Consider the following 22,816-nt stretch of genomic DNA (forward strand, 5'->3'; position numbering starts at 1 on the left):
GTAGATTATGTATTTATAACTTGAGCTGTAAAACCACTACTTCTCTAAAAATCAAACCAAGTAGAAATAAATCAGTAGTTTTGGTAGAGTTGGGTCTGCCATTTTATATGCACCAGAAACACACTTGACTTTAGCCTGATAACAGCAAGATTATTTTTGTCGTATAAGCACACTCAAATCAGAATGCATAAGAAAGGGTGTCGCTAATAAGGATCCTTGAATGTAGTACTGGCTGCTAAGCTGACGATGGCTGCATATACATTTAAATGACATTGCTATGGAAATATGCAGTTTGGTCCGTGACATCCAGAAAATTGATGAGTCACCATGTCAAATGACAATTTTTGTCAAACATTCAAGCAGCAATTGCAGCAAGCTCGTAGCCCTCCAAATCTCATGTGCTTTGTTATCAGGGAAACACTATTTAAAAAAATGTCCCTAGGACATGTGTTCACAGAGGCGTGTCATAAACCTGGCAAAAGGATCACAGCATGATACACCAGTAGAATATACATTCAAACTTCAGACACACACACAGACACACACACACACACACACATTTTTGAGCGGCATGTACAAGCCTGACAATGTGGACACTTTGCCTTGCCAATAGAGGTCTGCGGCCATAGAAATAAAATATAGAAAAAAGGAGAGGGACCGAGAAGATAGGAGAAAAAAAAAAGGAAGCTACATGTCATCTGTCGTAGTGCTGTGATGCATACCCCTAGGACAGTCCTTTAAACAGGGCTAATCTGTGTGTACATATGTGCACGTGTGCATATCTGCATGTGTTTGTGTGTGTGAGAGAGAAAGAAAGTGAGAGATGTGGCAGAGACCATTTTTACTCCAGTTATCTTCAAGCACTACTAACAGTAGCTAAAGCCCTGCGGGCCTGTCCAGTGCGAACACAGTCATTCATTACATGCACACACACACACACACACACACACACAAACACACACACACACACACACACACACACACACATCCAAACAGAGCAGATTTCCACACCATTCATCACAGCAGACAGGGGGAGAAGGGGAAGAAAGTGAGGCAGGGAGGAGAAACTCACTCACTATGCTAGACTCATACTGTATATAACTATGGTGCTTTCATCTCCCTCTGAAAGAGCGATCACGCAGACAAACTTGCAGAAAACACTGATTTCCTACAGTGTGGCACACTTGGCACTTCTCAGTTGTCATTTTTCCTTGCGGTTTTGTAGCTGTGAATAAACCTTCAAACATTCTCAGCTTGTCAATTTCAGGCACGGGCCCGGCAGCCCCAGGTGCACAGAGCCATTTTTCTAAACATGGTTTAGACATTTTTCAAGCGGATACTTCTGTTGAGACACATCTCTGTGTGATGTGTGAGAGCGCCAAAACATGATGAGTTTTCTGCACTACATTCCTACAGAGAGAAACAAAAGGGTTAGTAGTTACATTATTACGGAATTGTGCATGTAGTAACATCTAGTGTCTCTATCTCCGTCATGTTGTATCAAACTAGTGAATATATGCCATGAAGTGAATTTGAAATAACCAACAACTTCTCCAAATTAAATGTCAAAATATTTTGTTTGTACCTGCGCTGCAAAATGTCAAAAAACATTTTCTCATCTGGCAGGATGACATAATTTGTCTGTGCCTTCTCACTTAGGCAAAACTAAAGCCATGCTATTATCTCTCTGTTCAATCTTTGGTTAGGTTTAGGATTTTTAGGTCGAAGGTAAGAAAAACTTTTTTTTTTGTTTAAAAAGAATTGCTACTTTGTTAGGACCTTCTACCTTTGTGGTTTTCTGAAATGATTGATGCTGTTGTTGTTCTTGGGAGGACATTCTTGAAACTTCAGCTTCACATTGTGCTACATTTCTGGTAATTTTAAATCTGAATGCATCACTGAGGAATGGATAGAGTAGATACTTAGTGAAGCCAAAGGTAGCAAAGCATCTGGTGTGATTTCCACTGCAAAACAATAGCTCAGTTTACAGGGCTCCAGGCCATTCTTTTTGAGACAGAGCGGGTACTTTTGACATGTACTCACACACGAGCAACCTGCAAATTTAACAAAAGAGCAAAAGGAGCAAGTCTGCTAGAGTTGGCCAGTGTGTGTGAGAGGGGGAGGGTCCGTGAGTGGTTTGTCAACTGATCGGGTAACGTCATCTAAACTCGATGTCTCATTTTTGTGGCATCACAATCATCAGCCGTAAAAGTCAACCATTGACAAACATGCACAGGCAGCTGCACGGCAATGTTGAAAAATCATAATGTTGCAGTCCATGAGTAGTAATCCACAGCTGAAGTTCAGCTATTATGTTTGCTGAAGACCGTACATTGGCAAGAAAAATGCTGCATAGTGATAGTCGATAAGGAGTTAGCTTTAGCCATAACGTTAGATCTTCTCTTTGCCCTCCACTTTGTTTATGGTCTCAACCAGGGTGCAATTTTCCAGGAGAATGAGTGGGATTTCCCCCTTTCTGGTCTATGTATCCCTACCTCTGCTTGATTATTTTTTATCCCCGGTGGGGACAAAATGTATCCCCCCCTCAAAGTGATCAATGCTACTTTACCAATAGACCATATATTATTTAGCCTATCTAAAATAGGAGTATTTTAAACTAAGTAAAGCAATGTAACATGCACACAGTGCCATAGAATGACACAATCAGTTTGACAGTTGTTTGTTGTATTAAGCCACTACAGAGCTCTGGGACGCTGGCTACCAGCAGCTGTTGTTCAAAAGGTGACTGTGAGCCGGCTACAGGCACCGCCAGTATTGCTGTCAAAGATGCAAAATGTCTCCCTGCTTCTTTCACTTCAATTTTATTACTGTCCTTGTCCCTTCTACTTTGACTGTAAAGTTTATAGGTACATAATGGCCAGGCATGAGAGATATTGTATTTGAATGTGGTTTCTCAGGGGACCAGAGTGATGAGACAGAAATACATTCCAGTCAAAAAGTACATCTGGTCACATCAGTGTGTGTGTGTGTGCATGTGCGTGTGCGTGTGTGTGTGTGTGTGTGTGTGTGTGTGCGTATCCTTTCTTCCAACATATAACCACAAGGAATGGCAGAATATTACTTATTCCAATGTTTAAAAAAGTAATAATAAAAACACACACACACACACACACACACACACACACACACACACACACACACACACACAGCCCACACAGGTGTTTGCTTGTGTACGCCCTTCCAACTGAGCAGTTCCACAGTGATTGAGTGTGCTCACAAGATCAACAGAGCAATAATTTAAAAGAGGAAATGACATCCATCCCACCACCCATCTCTCCTGCTGTCTCAATCCTCAACTTGCCATTCCTCATTCTTTCCTTCAGTCCATCCATCTAATTCCCCGGCTTGTCTCCTTTTTCTTCTCCTTCTTCCCTCATCAACTGGCCTCCCTTCTCTACTTGTCTTTACTCTACCATTAAATAGAATTTGACTTGTTTTGATATGATTTGGTCAATTCAATTTAAAGCTTGTCGATGTAAACTGGCTCACCTTATCACAACAAAGGACATGCTTGGAGGGCTGTGCTTCAGCAGGTAGAGCCAACATCCCATTGACCGAACAGCAAGATTGTTGGGTCAATACCCTGCTCCACATGTCAAAGTATCCTTAAGCAAAACACTAAACCCCACATTGCTTCTTGCCAGGTGCTGCTCTGTGTGTTACTTTGTCATCGATACACCTCTAGATTACCCTAATCAAAAGTAAATATCTCAAAGTAAATTCAAAGGCAGACCCCATCAGGTCTTAAAGTTGAGGTTCAGCACTATTTGATTAGAAAAACAGTGTTACATTACACTTCTTTCTGTCTCTAAAAATAATACAACATGTGTGTAAGACATCCACTGAGGAGGTACAGTAGCTCACAATCTGCTTTAATTCACAGTAGATGAAGTGAAAGAGGATGTTACGCTACTATCTTACATGGATGTTTCAGTTTAACATAGTAATTGTATTCACTATAAAATATAATTAAATAAATAGAGCTGTGTTTTTTCTGCACTGCTTTGTTTGCAGTTCAGCTGCAAATGTTTGCATGTACAACATGAAGCAGTGATGGGAAGACTCCTTCACTGGCCTCTTTACCTCCTTGTTTGCAATAAAAAAGATGCAGGCTTCTCAAAGTGATAGGAGCTGAGCATATTTTTACTCAATGTGCGTGTGTGATTAAAGTTAAAAAACAATTTAACCAGAAAAGCCTTGTGCTTCCAGTTGTCTTAAATCATCTCATAGCAACAGTAACAGCCATGACTAGCAAATTCCACAAGCATCTGTCCAGTGCTGCTGCTAGGACTCAAGCCCTAAGTGCTTCATATTCTCTCAGAAGGAATAACTAGAGCTATTAGGTAAGTGTAAGTACCGAACCTTACTATTTGAAATTAGTGATATGCCTCCTGCTCCTACAGACGGTGAATCTCTGGAGTGTCGTTCCACAGCTGACCCACCAGTCTCTGACTTGCTTATGGAGGTGAAAATAGCATGCCTGCTTTATTACAAGCGTGTTCATATTTGAATCTCTTATTGACAGGGTTCTGATTGGTTTCTTACGCAAATTTACGAAACACAACAATATAGGCCTGTGTTTGTTTTGTAAATTTAATAGCACAATGTTTCAGCAAACATGTTGCAGTCTTACTTGACTACTTTTTACTTTATGAATTCAATTATATACAGTATCAAATGTAATTTGGACATTAGCCGCATATCCTGTGCAGGGTAAAGACCAGCTGAGGTGTTTATACTTTGAAAAAGTGCAATATATTTTGCTCACTATCTATTCTTTAGTTAAAAAACGTAAAAGTAGCACATACTTTATCAGCCACTAGCAATATACAGCACAATTTGGAACATAGGTTGACATTAGTTGGACTTCTTTGTTTTATTGAACTGGCTACACAGACTTTTGTATCTTCATCTGTGCAACAAATGTCAGATTAAGGTACTGTATACCTAGCGGTACTGTGTAGTTCACATTGAAATCAAAAGCCAGTACATATGTAATGAGCAGATGTGAACTGGCAGTAATTGTGAGGAAAGCTTGGCAATCACTGTGGGCACAGTCAATATCTGTGTAATGTACCCGTAGGCTGAACTGTATTCAAAGACAAACCCTTTTCACCAAATGTCAAACGTTGGGACCAGAACAGCATTCTCTCAAAACCAACCACAACACTGTGGCTACTGTTATTGTCTTCTAAGCTCCCAGCATGCATAAACACAGATTGTCTTTGAGAGAAGGTTTGGGAATCCAAAACCAACACATTAATCATTAAAAAAAACATGTGAACAAACTTGTCGGGCAACAACATGTTACTACCAATGCTAATGTTGTTGTCATGGACTAAAATGAGCCCCAGACAAGGGGGAATCCTTTTCAAAAGTTGGTTAACCCTTGTGTTGTCCTTTGTGTCACTTAGACTTGTTTATTTTATGTACATTTTGTATTAGCCCGGCGTTGTGCTTCGGGGGTCCCCGGGGCCTTTTTCATTTAATGTCAACTGCCGTCGTCGCCTTGCCCTTCGGTCTTGTGGTCCTTATTTATATTTATTCGATTATATGTTACACTACAATTCCACCTCGTCCATCAGAACCCAGGGACCCTGGAGGATGAGATGAGGGCAGTGGGATACGCGCTCAACTGCAAGATGGGTCTCGGGACCCCGGAGGCCAAGGCCACGGTAGCAGAAACATACAGTTGAATACCGGGTGGTCTCTGGGACCCAAAGGACAACACAAGGGTTAAAGAAAAATCCCTTTAATAGTAAGTACGACGGATGAGGATACTTGGCATGTGAACACTGAATAGTCTTACATAACCTGCTACATTAGTATTGCCTGTGAAAAGTATTCAGTTCAGTATTTATTTAGTGTTTAGTTGTCTCTTTGTCAGACTACATCACTGCTGGAAGCAGATAAGATTAAGAAGCATATTGTAGGTAAGTGTGAAAGACATACTCCATTTAGTTTTGGGATCTTCTGAACATCTGAAATGACCATTGCTCTCTAACAACACAAATACAGTGTGACTTAAAATTTGAGGTAATTATATAATAGTATTAATTTATGTAAGGAACACTTTAGCATACTCTAGTATGACATTGTTAAGCGTGTATGGAAGCTACCATGTGGGCATACGTTTTGTTTTAATGGTGTTCATGCATTGTGAAAGATAAGGGTCTGATTACCGGTTTTAAATATATTGCACACTTCAAAGTACAAACTTAGAGCGTTCAATTTACTTCGAAAGGATAATAGCAGCTTATGGGTGTGGATTGTGTTTAGACTTTGACATTTTATCTTATGCCTGTTTGTTTACCAAACACTGTGATTGCCTTGATTTTCAATTAGTTTACACCAACAAAAAACACACTGATTGATTACTAGTTAGCCTGATGTAATCAGCAATACCGTCTAATCTAAAGCTGCTAGATGGTTCTGTTGCTAAATTTATCTCCCGGAATTTTTGAGAAAATTTGGCTCACAAAGCTCAGCAAAGAACACATGTACAACAAATAGTAAAAATAGAGAAGGTGCAATGCAGAGACAGAGGTGAGTGTGTAAGAGAACGAGACCTGTCCCTCACAAGTTCTGCCCTGAATGTAACTACACGATCAGTCCACCTGGAAGCTGTGTTAGGCAAGTTACTTCCAAAAAGTAATAGATTACTAGTTACTGTCATTTTACTAAATAGTTGTATTACAATATTACTGTCTCTAACTTGTAAAGCGTAAACCATACTTTTGCATTACTTTTACCAAATAACACCGGAAGTCAATTATAGTGTGATTAAAACTCACTATTTAGATTATTTACAGTACTTGTTTTACAGCTATGTGAAAAGGTACATAACCTTACTTGTTCAACGGGAATTTAGTTTTACTGCAAGCCGTCACAGGAAGTGCTTTAATTTTGAAGCAACCTACACGGAAATATTCTCTTGTGTACTCTTGCTAACTTACTGAGGTGAACGTGAGACGCTAGATGCGAAACATGGTCGTCAAGCTTGTTGTTACCTTTATAGTTTGTAAAACTGAAACATATTGAACAAATCGTCACAGTAAAAGCCACGGTTGTCATTCCAAGCCATTCCACTACAGGCATAACTCTCCACGGCTGATAAAATGCAATGATATTACGCGTAACAAGCCTCGACATCTCAGCAGCTCGGACACACGGCTTTCCGTGCTGACCGTCACTTGTTGGAACACTGATGTTGTCCGGTCCAGCTCTGAGCACCTCGCTTCGACGCATAACTCCTAAAAATAATATCCATCTCGCAAATGTATCTGTCTCTGCAGTTATCTCAGCCATCAAATACAGCAACAGGAAACAATACGGTGTTTTATTGTTAAGAATTTCGCTGATTTGGTGAACACTTAAAAAAAAAAAAACACCCACTAATGTTGCGTTAAAATGCGTCAACTCGCGTTACTGACATTGTAGCGAGTATAATATTACCGAAATTTAATTAGTAGGCCTTATGCGTTACATTACTGCGTTACAGCAAAAAGGAATACATTCCTGTAATTGCGTAACATTTTTAACGCGGTACTGCCTGGGTCTCTACAAAGACACACTGCAGCTAGCAAAGTAAACAGAACTTGTCCCCCTGAAAAAGTCAACCTCTTCTGATGAAAGCTATAAACACACACACACACACGGAAATCAAACTTTTTTTTTCAAAGAACAAATTCTTTTGATACTTTTTCACACATGGTCATGGATGAAAGAGTTAAAGGGGTTATTCCACAACAAATCCGGACCCGGTGGGTATTGACGGATGGCGTAGCACAGAGCCAACACGCAGCGGAGCCGTTCTGCAACAGAAAACCTGTCAGTAGCCTTTCTGATGTTATGGTTAGGGTTCATACGTGAAGAGAACACCTCTCTAAAGTGCCAGATGCCATTGAATGTGAGCAGTTACCCACTCATATCGGTTACGACGACAAACTGCAGTCAGGTAGAGAGAGAGACAGAAAGAGCGAGAGAGACACAGAGAGAGCAACAACGGGGTAAATGAAGCGCCACACGCCGGTGACAACTGCCATATGACATTTGGCTGCTCTGGGGGACGCAACAACGGGGAAATGAAACACCACACACCGGTGACAACAATGGGAAGGGCCGCCACACGTGGGACGCACGCACTATAACAACGGGCCGTTGGGAAAGAACAACGAGGAAAGGAACCGACACACCCAGGAGACAGTTGTGGTTCTAGGAGAAGAAGAACACGAGACACGACACCCACGGTGAAAGTCTGGTGTTGTTTGATTTCCACCACCCCAACCATCTTGGGATTTTCGGCTTTTCAATACTACTCGCTACTGTAATAGTGTTGTTATCACGAAAGATGCTTCCCATTGAAATACATTAGTTTAACTCTAGTGCTCACCACCACGAAAAAAAAGAACAAACTGCCATGAGACTTGGCTGTTCAGACAGGTACATTCAGACAGACAATATGAGAAAAAATGTAGTTTATTAAACATAACTAGAAAATGTACACATGTTCTTTTAGAAACCCAAAATGCAAGTATAAATCTAAAATGACAATTTTAGACCTCTATTAAGCATCACAAGACCAAACCTAACATGAATGAAAAAACAGCTTTTAAATTTCCTGCAGAAACCTTTTCAAATATTCAGTTTTTGTTAGACAGTTATTTAGTTTGAAAATATTTGGCTGCTCACAATCGTTAAAACTGACCTCAAAAACATAGCCGTGAACCTAATCGACACTAGTTAGCATGTCCTTGGTTTAAAAGTGCAGTTTGTTGCCTTCTCTCAGTGAAGACATAATTAAATGGTTCCAAAAGTCTTACATCCCTAACACAGTGTTTTCTCTGTGTTGATTTATTGATGGCGGCCACCACGGTAAAATTTCTGCCACCATGGTATAAGAAATAGGGCTGACACACAACAGGGTTTGTACAGTTTGTACACCGCGCATCGCCGCTCCTTCAGCTGTTCATTAAAACTTATAAAGTCGTAATTACATGACTCTGCAGAGTTGTCTGCTCAACTGAACTCAAGCAAACCGTCATCTGCTATCTTTTCCCTTTGAGAGTGAGCAACTGGAACAGTGACAGGATTTCATTGTTCCCAAAGTCATGGCAGCCAAGTAAACAACAAGGGGAGTACTAGCCTACTCGTAACTCAATCTTAGGCAAAGTGACAAACAGCAATGAAAACCACGACATGAAATCCACACCCACGCAGCCTTGGTTTATTGGAAAATAGCATTGTTGACACTGAATTTGATGAATTTACAGTTCATCAGACTCCAGATGGGACAAGAAGCTAACGTTAGCAAGCGCTGTGGTCCCTCTGCCTCCCCGCTGCAGCAGACGCTGTATTCCTCCAACACACTGTACTAATGTTAGCTACTGTTTTAAAACCGTTTTCTAGGTTAGTGGGGGTGCGTACAGCTCAAAAGCAACATGAAATATGTAGCTAGTAATGTTCACTCAGCGTTTTATTTTGTTGTTTACTGTGTGTAAAATGAGTGGTGATGTTAACACCGGTTTCAGGTAACCTCCCTCCGTTACCGTCTATTTGCTGGATGGTTTCAAGGTAACAGTAGGTAGCTAACATTAGCACATAAACCTGTTGCCAACGACGTTGTTGTTCATATTTTGGCACAATGTTTCTGACCGTAGTGGTCATAGTGACTGAAAGAATGTAAGATGCTAAAAAAAACTACGCACTGTTTTCAGGTAACATTCATTTTATTAAGTTCAACAACCCCCCCCAACAAAAAAACAAGGCACTCAATAGTTATTGCTTTTGTGGAGCTGTTGTTTAGGCCTTGAATGAGGGCAGAGAGGGTTGTGCAAAGGAGCTTCCAATTAGGGCAAGTTATTGAAAATATGAGTATTGCTAGATGAAATCACCAGTACAAAAAGAAAAAAATACAAGAAAAGTGTGTAAACCAATCTAAAGATCTGCCGAACAGCAGCTGGTGTGCTGTAGAATGCATTTATTTAGGCAATGTCAGCTATCAGGTATTGTAAAAAGAAAATCCTCTATGAGCGGTTAACAAAGTGGATGAACAAAGAAAAAAAAATAACCCCAAAGAGTAGTGACAACAGTACATATCCTAGAAGCAGCGGATCCAGTGTTCATGAACTTGAATTGAGGTGAGAGTGTAAAACCACACTAAGTGCTGCACAGCTCCACTTTTGTCAGGGATAGATAGACTATAAAAAAGAAATGTCAAGGGAATCTAATGCTGAGGATTTGCCCAAATGAATAGAGTGAAAAACTATGTACATAACCAGAATGTCTTAGTAAGAAAGCTATGTGAAAGTGATTTCTCCTTTCCAGAGAAATTTTGTAAAAAGAAATGTTAAGCATGTTTCTTTTCATTTTTTTTAATGTAGACATTGCAGCAGTTTCTAATTAACAGTACATCCAGAGCAAACACATGCACATGAAACAAACTTAATCCAAGCAAAGACATAAATAGGTGCATTTAGCCCTCTGAGTTCAGTCAACATAATCCATTTAAAAGTAATTGACTTGGGAACATGGGCCAAACCACAGACAATGGCAAGTAAAAGAATGCTATATGTCAGCAGAATGCTTGTCACTATTGACCAAGTCTGTTTAACAAGGGCTTTGTTGTTACTCTGGTTTGCAAAGCTCGTCGTTACTCTATAAATCATACTCAAACCAGCATTGACAACTTTCTTTTTCCATTTTTTTATAAAGTCTCATATACTTTTGCATCTTAACTGCAGGGCTACAATTAATGGAGTGGCTTAGGTCAGCCACACACATTTCCCTGTAGCAGCAACCATGATATTAACATACACCACTGGGCATATTATACATTATATACATATATCATAACACATTAGCGGATAAACATTCAGAGCCTTATCTGAACATCAAGCTTTCAGGGGCTCTGCTTGATAATGACTCATTCTCTCTATTTTGAGGCGAAGCTGTTTGCATGCAGATAACCACAAACAAACAGGGCAGATAATTGCACACACAAAATGAAATACAGTATGAAGAAGAATGTCCAAAGACATGTGCGGGATATGAACAAATGCTTAGATGGATGGTTGGATGAGCACAAATGCAGGAACACACATCCACAGATTCAGCGAATGCTGCCTATGATCTGCCCGAGAGAAAATATCCCTTCTTGTTCCAATTAGTAACGAAAGCTAAATGTGTAGTTAGTGTTGAATGTGCCTATTCTGTATCTCTTTCTCCCATCTCTCATTTTCTCGCGGCTAGGAGCATTTTATATAGCATCCACAGCAGGCAGACACTCAGAATGTCCAGTGAGCTCAAAATGCAGAAGTCTTCTCATGAAAAATAGATTTGCTCTATAAAAAGACGCTACAATCTATATCCTCCAGTCTTCAATGGTTGTTTCTACAACACTGGAAGTGATCTAGAGAAGTTTGCAGATTAATGACATTCAGTGTATCTAATGAGGGTAAATTATACTGATGATTACCCTTTTGTACAGATTACAGTTTTTTCAGTAGGAAAAAAAGCAGGCCATGTACCGTGTGAGATTTTGTCACATAATGCTATTGTCTCATATCAGATGTGTGTGAGTGATAATCTCTGTATTACAGTAATTAGAAGTGTTGAAGTCAAGACCACCTTAACTGAGACCTAGTCAGCACCAAGACCAGAGTGCATCAAAACCGAGACAAGATCAAGACTTTGAGGGTTTGAGACCAAATCAAGACCAAGACCAGACCACACACGCTAATATGTATAGCTAATTGCTTAATCACTTTAGGTGAGGGGTGAAGATTTCTGGTGGATAGGCAGATTGATAACGTTACCTGCTAGCTTCGCTACTCTTACTTACATTTAGCTTACATTTCATTATGCTTTATTTTGCTAAGTGCCTAGAAAAATCTAAAGGTGCTCCCAGCTGTCTCAGTCAGATTTATATTGCAGAGTTTTGACACTGCAATGTTTTCTTTTAGAAATTGTTTAAAATAAACTCCTTATGGTTTAGGTAGCCAAATGTTATCACTGACAATGTGGCTCCCGGACAACCAGAGCCTCTTCTCCTGTCTCCCACATTCACTTTCCTGAGAGTGCATGTTAAGGGGGGTGAGGAGAGACGGGTAACAGGAACAAATCTCAAATTAGAAATGAGTCATTGGTAAAAAGGCAAAAGTAAATGGTGGCATTTGAAGCAGGCAGTTGTACAACCAATCACAGTAATGATGTGAACACATAAATCAGGCAATTTAGTGATATCCCAGCAATTGTGGTCTTGAACAGTCTTGAAATAAAATCTTGAGCCCACTTTATCCGAGACAGAGACAAGACCGAGTAAAATTGCAGTCAATTCTGAGACGAGACAGACCTTCAAAAAGGGGTCTCCATCTTGACTACTACAATTCTGATAATTTGTAAAACACGTGGTACACCTACACCTTTCTTTTTATAACTACATTTACTATTGACTTACTATAAAATAAACAGCAATTGTTTCCCATTACCAAATTCAGTCCTGTACAATCCTGTGGCCATATGCAACAAAAACAAAAATTCTCTCTCCCTCACTCTCTCTCTGCAGATATAATCTCCCTCTCATTCTTCCCAGACAACTGCTCTGACGATATTACCTTCCCATATGGAGAATATTACTCTAGTATGCCATCTGTACTATCAGCCATCCCCTCGAGCGTGTGTGCATGTGTGAGGAACAGAGCCTGTGGGAGAATGAGTGAAGAGAGATGAAGGACATTGTGTGTGTGTGAGTGTGTGTGTGTGTGTGTGTGTGTGCGCGCGTGTGTGTGTTTGTAGTCGTTTGAATGAGTGAGATGAAGAGTGAGTTTACGTGCAAGTGCATTGGTTCCAATACTTCACACTCTGTGTAGTGTAATAATACCCACACAGAGCTGATTGTCATAGTTGATGCTCTTTGTCGGGGGGGGAGTTTTAATGACTCACATGTCACATTCTTCACAAACATAATTATCATTGTTCATGCATAAGCTGAGTACAAGTCACAGAGCATTTTTTTTTTCTATAACATTAAGGAGACAACAATCGCACAGCAGGTACAGCATACATCTTCTTGCTTTTGATGGATGTGATTGGACACAAATGGCAACATACACAAATAGAGAGCTGCACGGACACATGCACAGTCTCGAACAGTATCTCTTGGTAAGCTGAAGAGTTGCCTTTCTCTTCATTTCTTCTTTCTCTCGCACCCCTCCCCTTCCATCCAAAGCAGACACAAAACGCATTCCTGACCCAAATATTTCCCTACTAGTCTCACCTACTGCCTTACAAACACCACAACCTGTCTAAGGAAATATTGCTTTTCCCTCTGTCAAGATGAAAGCGGTGGATCGACTGATATTGCGAGAAGAAAGGAAGAAAGTAAGAAAGAAAAACTGTAGAGCTTCATTTAAGAGAAAAGTAATGGGCTTCATCTTGGCACATTAAAGACACTCCCGCATACAGTTTGACATTTACCTTTGGGAGTTCTATATGTGTAATTACTAACTGTGTGTTCACAACTATTGCAATCAAGGGTTTCAGAGTGGAGTTTCAATCCAGCTGCCCAGTCAACAGACAATAATAGTTGCTCATGAACCGTATTTAGCTACTGGAATTGAAATGCAGTGTGTACTGCAGACAGATGAATCGACACATACTTTAAAAGTAAAGGCAACATTTCAGAAGTACATAACATATCTTCTCATGTACTGTGCTTACAGAGACAGTATGGCAGTGTCCTCTACCTTAAGATAATTAGAGAGAAAAAAACAACAGCAGTCGGGTCCTCTAGGCAGTTGGTGATCCCATTTAGTAAGCACCCTCTAGTGACTCCTCTAACTAGAAGGGTCCTAGATGGGAAGGCTTTGACCTTGTTTTGAACTTTTTCCGCACTGGCAAGAGGTAATGTTGATGCTCAGCCAGCTTTCATTTCCTAACTCAATGCCTCTCTAAATGGAGTCATCATAGAAGCAACGATTATCACATAGAAACACGTTTGAAACACAGTTTTCATAATATAGAGGTCATTCTTTATTAACTGGTAATACACTCCACTTACATAAATGTAAGTTGAGTTATTCTCCAATTGTTAATGTCCGGATGCTGTATTGATTTACACTGAGAGGGAACATAGTAGTCTGGCTATTACCAGACCAAGCCAAGCTCAATAGATTTGACATTGAGCATTGGTCTGAGGAGTCTATTCATTATTTTCTCTGCACAAGCGGCGTGACCAGTGGGCATAGTTCAAACGACTCTGTACACAACTGGAAAGTCCTTCAACCAATCAGACCAACAATCCAGGTGACGTAGACGCGACAGCAGCATCAATGAGTTGCTTCAGAGGCTTTTGGTGGCCGCTATGTTGAATGTAAACAAGAAGCTGCTTGGACGCTTCTCTATCTTTACCGTGTTAAACCCACCAATAGAGCGCCAGATAGATAAGCCAGTTTGTGATTGGTCCCCGCAAAATTGTGAAGCAGGAGATTAAACAAATTAAACAGGTGTTCCATACCTAAATCCAATTGCTGGCAGGGTGGGCAAGCTTTACCAAGTCTAGGAACATAGTGGATTGTCATTTTCCTTTAAGTGTTAACGCTGCCAATGTCACAGCCTGTTAAAAATATTTCTAATTATATTGGACATCATTCTAGTGAGGGTCAAAGGAGGGAATAGGGTGATAATTACAGTGTTCAAGTTTGGATTGTCCTTTTGCCTCAAATTCATTTTCTTAAATCTGTCAGAGATCAGCAAAGATAAAGGAACTATATCTTTTAGGATTACAACACACATGAGTAGAAGAATTGCTGACAGTCATAAGGAGCTCATGCACTGACGGCTATCTGTGAACCCCCAAATCATAAGCAGTGTGACCACTACCAGTGGGGGAAGAAGTATTTAGATCTAAGTAAAAGTAGCAATACCACTGCAAAAATACTGAATCTGGTTTTCAAAATATTACCTATGGACTTATCAGGAAAAGTACTTAATTGTACTTGAAAAAGCCACAAGCTGAAGTGAAAGCCCAATGAGACACATTTTGACTGTAACCAAGCGCCACAAGAGTCTGCAACTTGCTTATAAAATCTGCCCTTCCTTTACTGTTTATTGTGTTTGCTTTGACATGCTTTTGTGTGATTAGAGAAGGAAAACACCTTGGGCACCTCCTTGTGAGACAGTAAGTGGTTTCATGCAGAGCTCTGTCTCATCGGAGGCAGAAAGTCAGAAGGCTGAATGAGGAAGATGTGGCTCAGTCAGGAATAAGAAAATGCTGCTGCTGGGCAGCTAACAGGATGTTATAAACACAGAAATACAGACAATACATACAGATATATCGCCAATATCCTCCCAGCACACACGCAGACTAGTTTGCATTATGATGATACAGGGATTTCCTTAATTTTTCTATACTTGAATGTAATAAGGCCAACATTCAGAGTGCTCAGGGGTAAAAATAGAAGGAAGGAAGGGTCTATCCATCACGGTGACTAAACGCCAGATTGATTCTACGTGTGTGTATGTGTGTGTGTGTGTGCATGCTATTCGATACAATCCACTATCTCAGAAAGAAGACCAAGAATGTGAGTATGCAACTGAGTTCTAAAACATACACACACATGCATGTGCACACACACACACGCACACACACACACACACACACAAAAAGCAGTGGGTTAAAGAAGATAAATACCAGTGCTGTCAGAAAAAAAAATGACCTCTAAGGCCAGTAAACACACAAACAAGAACATGTCCAAACAAGCACAATAGCCATCTTTCTGTCTGGCATAAAGGTTAGATGACTTGCCTCAACTGCATCACAATGTGTGTACGTGGGTGTGTCTGTTTGTGTCTATATGTGTATGTTTATGCTCATGTGTTCATATGTGGCTATCCTGCCTGCCTCTTTATGTGTAAAAGCCACCATGATGACACAGAGTGCATAATTAATTATTTTCCTCTATTTCCATGAGAGCCTTTCTCTCTGCTGCTCTGATCGGTATAATAGCTTTTGTGCTTCCCACTCTGTCTCTTCCTATTCGTAAGTGTGATGAATTACCTGTTGGTAACCTAAGAATCTATTACCCCTGCTGAATACCAATGGGCCATTAGGGTTGAATTGGTTTAAGGCAGCAGCTTTGAGGTTTGGGTTGTATTTAGAAGTTGTACCAGAATAGGTTTATGTCGTTTAATTTTTAAAAAACATAATGTTTTGTTGTACTGCACATTGCTGCAGCTCCTCATTTCACCCTGTGTGTTAAGCTCTCTGTTTTATCTACAGAGTGTGGCATCTCACTTCTGTAACATCTTTGTTGGGAGTCACATATGTGCAGCAAGTACTGCTAGCTTGTCAGTTGCAGAGTATGAGGGCGTGCCATGCCAGCAGCTAGGTGTGCATTATGACACATTATTTTTTCTTATTTTAATGCTCTTAACAAACATGGAAAAGTGGATTAATTTTATTGAAGAGAACATTGGCATATAGCCTACTGTAGTGTTCAATTTCACACCTAACACTCTCACTTGGAGCAAATAATCTCTCACACAGTGTAACCAACAATACTTTGACAAGGGTGCGGAGAATTCGCATCAGCTGTGTGCTTGGCCATCAAGTGGTATTTCAGACTGGATTTACTACAATGATAGCTCAGTTCAAAACAACAAAACACACAGATCCCTTTGGCCTTCTCAATGGAACCATTTGGCAACTTTAAAAAGTAAACTTTCCATTCAGAATCTTATTGGCTTCCATTTCGGCGTCTCGCGCTCGCCAACCACTCAAAACGTAACGTTACTACTCTTTGGCCGGCTCGCAAGCCCGGACAAGTGTGTGTGGCGTGCCTTTTTTGTTTCATTGTTTCCGGTCTAACTAGATTCGGTGTGGTTTTGTAGTTTTTCTAACGTTACATGTTGTTGCAACAGCATGTGAAAAAAACTACAAAAGTTCCTTGGCCAAAAAGAACGTTAATCTCGAGATAAAAAAATTGATGCTGTTAAAATGGGTTTGTGTTAACGCTGTTTATAACACATTTAACTGACAGCGCTAATCATGCACACTCGCACAAACACACACACACACACACACACACACACACACACACAGATACTAGGTTTCTATAATTTAAGGCACAGAGAGGGAATAGTTCAAAGGTTACAATATAACCATGAACAAACTGAAATTTTGTCATTTGTTATTTCTGTGCATCTGTAAGTTCAAGTGATTGTATGGGCGCACGTGTGTGTGTGTGTGTGTGTGTGTGTGTGTTTGTGTGTGTGTGTGTGTGTGTGCGTGCTTGTGTGTGTGTACAAAGGTCATGCCTCTCATCTTTAAGTGAGCCTCGGTGAGAAGGACCAAGTGGTAGCACTCATCAATATTAACCATTGCCCTTCCTTTCATCCACATCATAAATCCATGGAAACAAACACACACATGAGGGTTTGGGGATGAGTTATTGTGTGTGTGTGTGTGTGTGTGTGTGTGTGTGTGTGTGTGTGTGTGTGTATGTGTGTGTGCGCGCGCGCGCATGTGGGTGAGAGAGCGAGAAAGAGAGAGACACAAAGACTTAAGAAGAAATGTCCAAATCAACAGTATTGCAGTAAAACTGTTCTATTTACAGTCTATATTTACCCAAATCATACATATTTACTGAAGTTCCAGTTTGCGACAATCACAGAGAGAATCAAACAGGGACAGCCAATTACAGCAGCTGATATTACCCTACCAAAAGCCTCTTAAAGTAACAGCTAATGAGTAATGAGACAGAGCAAGGACAGATAGACAGAGGTTGGTGTGCGATGGACACAGGGAGAGAAAGAGAGAAAGAGAGAAATGAAATACTGTTGAAAACCAAAAAATAAATGGTGAGCATGACTCAAGGAAATTTAAGGTAAGAAATAAAGGAAACAGAAAAATAAAAACCCAAAAGACCACGTTTGTGTTTGTGACTCTGCGGCAGTTTATGCTTGTGCTTCTATGCGTAAAAAAGCAAAGTGAGAGGAATGAAAGAAAAAAGACTGCAAATGGAAATCCTTTGATCAGAACATGAAAACAACAGCAGCTAAGCCAAGAGAGTGAATAACAACAAAACAACGTCACAGACAATTACTGCAAATATGGCTCCATTCAGTTTAAACACCCCTGTGTTTTGCTAAGGCGATGGGTAACACTTAAAATCCGCTGTCATCTCTTCTCATGCTTTTCATCTTCCAAACGCCACTGCGTGAAAACAAACACAACAAAACAGCATTTCTTTTGCTGTATTAGCTATCATGCCCAGTGGGAAAATAGATACCTTAAAGGAACACGCCACAGTTTGTTGGAATAGGACGTATCTCCCCTAGCTGGAGATACATGGCCCAACGCATTTTTAATTTTAAGTTTAAATCCGGTGCCAAAAAAACAAACAAAAAAAACTAATTACAGGTTGTGGCCTGTAAACTCACAACGGGTCATATCTGCCTAGGAAATTGCCTAGTCTTAATCTGCAATGCTATTTGTACTGTCACAAGAAGTAGTGAGGTTGTTGGTGTGTTTTTTTGGCTAACTTTTACTCACAACATGCTAGCTGGCAACATAGGATTCCATTTACTACGCTAAGCTAACTACCGTGATCACACCCGTCGTTAGGCTTTTACCCACCCACTTGAGGCACAGATCTCTTTTTGAAAGCTGGATGAGTTTCCACCAGCTTACTCGCTTCAGTTCGTCATCATGGATATCGAAAAGCGGTTTACAAGGCCACCAACAATGTCCTCTAACCAATTGGATCTCATCGTTGTCGCCATTCTGTAGTGCAGTTAAACTGATTAGCATAATTTCCACGTCATGGACGTATCGTACTACAGATCCATTCACAACCCGATCTGATGTCATTGATAACTCTTCCATGTGGCAAATTGTAAACAATTCAAAGGACAGCGGATAAACTCCGCTCTGTGTGCACATGCACTGTAGGCCAATAATAACTGCGCCCTCCCATACATTTCATATGACCCCCTTAAGACCGAGGTCTGGCAACGGGACTGACCATGATAGGCCCTATTTCAACAAAAGGTGGCGTGTTCCTTTAATGTAACACATTAGACTGGCAAAGGCAGCAGAGGCTCTTACGGGCTGGTATACGAGAATTGGTGTGGTTTTGATAGTGTGTGTGTGTGTGTGTGTGTGTGTTTGTTTGCGTGCGCGTTAAATAGAGACAGTCTGTTTTTTATCCCAGTTAAAACAGATTTCCTGGAAGGTAAAGTGTGGATTCATTGAGACATGCAACATGGCCTTCAATATTATTAGCTGTTCATTACAACCAAAGCTTGCACGAACAAGCAACAGGAAACAGTGCTGAATTCAAAAAGAAATTCTGAGGGTTACTGTAACAACCTTGGCTGAACCAGACAAAACTCTGCAGCATGTTGTGGGAGGATTTTACTTAACCAGCTTCAGGCTTGCAAGTCTGTAAAACCTGCAATAACAAACTCTGTCTCATCTTGCCTCAAGGAACTACAAACCCACAAAAATGAATTTAATTAATATCAGTGCAGCTTTAGTATTAATGTTATTCCCAAAACGTTGTTTTATTGGATTTAAGACATAGACTGTCTTTAATCCAAAAATAATAATGCAATTTGAAAATCATATTCTTTTGATAGAGATAGTCCTAATATACACGCCCCAGCTATCATTAGCTTTGAAAACTGTATGTTAGTAGTATCAGACACGCAACTTTTTGAACACTGTAATGTTCTTAGTACAACCTATAGAAAAAAAGTCTAAGTCTTGTTTATCAAATATTCTACATTGCTGCTTCCGCTACTGTAAGTACAACATACTCAATGTTGTTTGAGTTTAGTAAGTAGCTGCTTAAGTAGCTGCTTTGCCATTTCAAACTGCACTTGCGGTTCCTATTTTAAGCATCAAACATCAAGCAAACACGGGAAACACAGCTCTCAGCACAGACCTAGAAGTTGGTCCAGGAAAGGAGCACATGTGTATTACACAACTGTCAAAAAAATACAAGAAATTATAATAAATACAGTTTGTACAATTTTCTATAGCTGCCTGTAGAGCCTACAGCACTATCTGTGGAAGAAAGAACATTTACTGCCATTAAAACCCCCTCTTGTGCAGTGAGATGTCAGTTTTATTTTCCTGCTGTAGACTTTTTAATGAAAGAAGTGAGACACACTGAGAAACAGTCTGTTTTATTGTACCACTAAATGAAATCAGATGACCTGGAGCAAATGTGCAGATGCATTGCAACATGCTGCATGGTCCAATAGTATTTCTTGCAGTTGGGTCATTACTGCTGACGCTAGAATAAAAATGATACAACAGAGTGATTCTTCAGGGATTACTCCAATAACTCCAAATAAGTCGTTATGCATGTACGCATGCATGCACAAGGGCACGCAGGAGCGCATGCACGCAAGCACACACAGTCTTCATTGGATCCAAAAATCAAAAAGTTTGCAAGCTCCACGACCACAGTGCTGCTGAAATACACTGAACATATCAGCAAATAATAAAAATAATGTATGAACATTCATCAGGTAGGGTTCAGTAATATGGTTAAGATGTACAGTGTGCATATATAGTTTCCCTTTACAACTTCTCCATGCTAGTATGTGTTTTTCTCTTCGATTATGAGAACATCCTTAAATAAAAAAACTGAATAAGTTAAAAATAAGGGGTAGTCAACATAAGAGAAGTCACTAAGACCAAACCACGGTTTGAATGCATTCAGATGTAAAACATTTCACCTTGCTTTATTTGTGGAATTAAATCCACCTTACGTTTGCAGTTAATTTTAGCAATTAATGACAGTGAAGACCGTTGCTTCATCTACTTATCAGTTATCAGTTATCTCCCTTGTAAATGTGTGTGTGAAACAGAAGAAAGACTCAGACTAATTACAGACTTTCCAGGAATTACAAAACTTTCAGTTTCTTCCCTCCATAACCTTTCATTTTTTTCTTAGAAACTCTTACTAATCTCATTAATAGGAGCATCTAATGCAATCAGATTAACTCGTTTGTGAAACCAGTGATTTTTAAGCAGTTTGTTAATGGAAAAATATGCACATACACTTACTGTACTTGACAATGTCTGTCATATGTACTTGACTGGATAGGAGCCAGAGTCAAGGGGCTGCTTTAAACTTTTTCATCAGTAGAGCTGCCATCTGGGGAGCTTACATGCTCGGGATTGATGACATTATGGAAGGTACAGTATGCACAGAAAAATAACATCTGAGCTGCATTGCATCTCTGTATGTATTGTTGCTCTTGATTACTGTTTTATTTGCTTGTTAAAATTAAATACATTACAGTTTTTTTTTCGATTGCTCACAAGCATAAGTCAATACTGAAGCCACTTTTAAAAATGTTCAACAGTCTGCATTACCAACATGTCTCTTGGCCAGAAAAATCACACAAGCCACCAAAAACTTCATAAATGCCTCAAAATAAGCCTAATCAACCAAAACACTGTCAACAATTCTCACTCAGGCATTAAACATTGTCACTCATGTCATTGAATGCATTTTGTGTGAAAGCAATAAAAAGCGATTCAGTTTTGACTAGATCAATTTGGGGATTTTTAAGTTCCTCTGACCGCAGTACCTGTTACTCTTTTAGCTCCTACTTCAGGGCAGGGTCTTTTTGCTGTTTCCTTTTTTTTGCACAGGAACCTAGGTCAAACCTAGGTAACAATTTTCGCCATCTTATTTATCACTACATTCACTTCTGATAACGTTTTAGGCGAGAAATTAACTGTTTAGACTTTGAATATAGGCAGTATTTCTAAAATCGTTGCCGAACTGACAATTTTCCTCAAAGTTTTCGGAGTTGAGAAGCTCCATGAAGTGACGCCACAAACAGCTAGCGCCTGCCGGGGTTGCTAGCTCTTGGCTCGGCTTGGAGATCCTGCTATCAGCTGGAGGTCTCTCGGACCGGTCTCTTAAATAAGATGCTTTTTTTTCGTTGTTGACAGATCGTTTGGTTAAATATCAATAACAAATGTCCATCATAAGATCAACGGGAACATGTGGTTAACTGTTTTTTTGGAGTTAAACTTCACAAACTGGCTGGCCATTACACACACAAACACACAGACACACAGACACACAAACACACACACACACACACACACACACGCACACACACACTGCCACAGCAGGCAGAGGCAGGGGGGGAGAGATACCCGTTTCTCTTCAGGAGACCTATAATTATGACATAGTTTATAGATTTAGTATTAAGTTCATACTTTTTTGGTGAATTTGTTTTCAGATTTTAATGCTATAAAGACCGTTGCTGTGCTTGCGTCATCCCCTTACCCTCAGTTAGTAGAACTGTTTAGAAGTAGACTATTCCTATAACTATGTTCCTGTAACTACCTGGTCAGAAATTGGCTTTAGACTTCTATTTCCCTGACTGTGTGAAGGGTTTTGACAATGTGACTTCAGATTTGACCAATTAAAAAACTGTACAAGCATGTCATTAGCATTGAACCAGATAATTTGTCTTAATGCCAAGAAAAGCATTTAGGGCGCCGTAAGAGTCATCCGGCGCTTTCAGTATGCCAGTAACATGAATAAACGAAGGCTTGCTGCAAAATAAATCTCCTTGCCCTGCCAGGGTTTCAGATACCATTTCACTCTATTTCCCCCAGTGTGGCCATTAGGAAGACATATAACTATAAAAACCGCCAGCAATAAAAGATGATAGTACAGTGCCATTATTGAGCATCTCAGACCATCTTTAAGACTTTAATGAAAGAAGTGATCATGGTAAAGGCATGGCAAAA

The 22,816-nt window shown here is 40.0% G+C and overlaps 1 protein-coding gene and 1 long non-coding RNA gene across 6 annotated transcripts in view; one reads left to right on the forward strand and one right to left on the reverse strand.

The window, feature by feature from the left end:
* The window catches only part of gria4a (glutamate receptor, ionotropic, AMPA 4a), a 120,919-nt gene that overhangs the window by 85,333 nt on the left and 12,770 nt on the right, over positions 1–22,816 (reverse strand). The gene's annotated exons all lie outside the window — the stretch shown is intronic.
* On the forward strand, positions 8,010–21,805 carry LOC117939026. Its single transcript, XR_004655526.1, has 3 exons — positions 8,010–8,030; positions 8,224–8,229; positions 21,717–21,805. It is a non-coding gene; the product is annotated as an uncharacterized LOC117939026 (long non-coding RNA).

The sequence above is a fragment of the Etheostoma cragini genome, chromosome 3, assembly GCF_013103735.1.
Source record: "Etheostoma cragini isolate CJK2018 chromosome 3, CSU_Ecrag_1.0, whole genome shotgun sequence".
Taxonomy (NCBI): Eukaryota; Metazoa; Chordata; class Actinopteri; order Perciformes; family Percidae; genus Etheostoma; species Etheostoma cragini.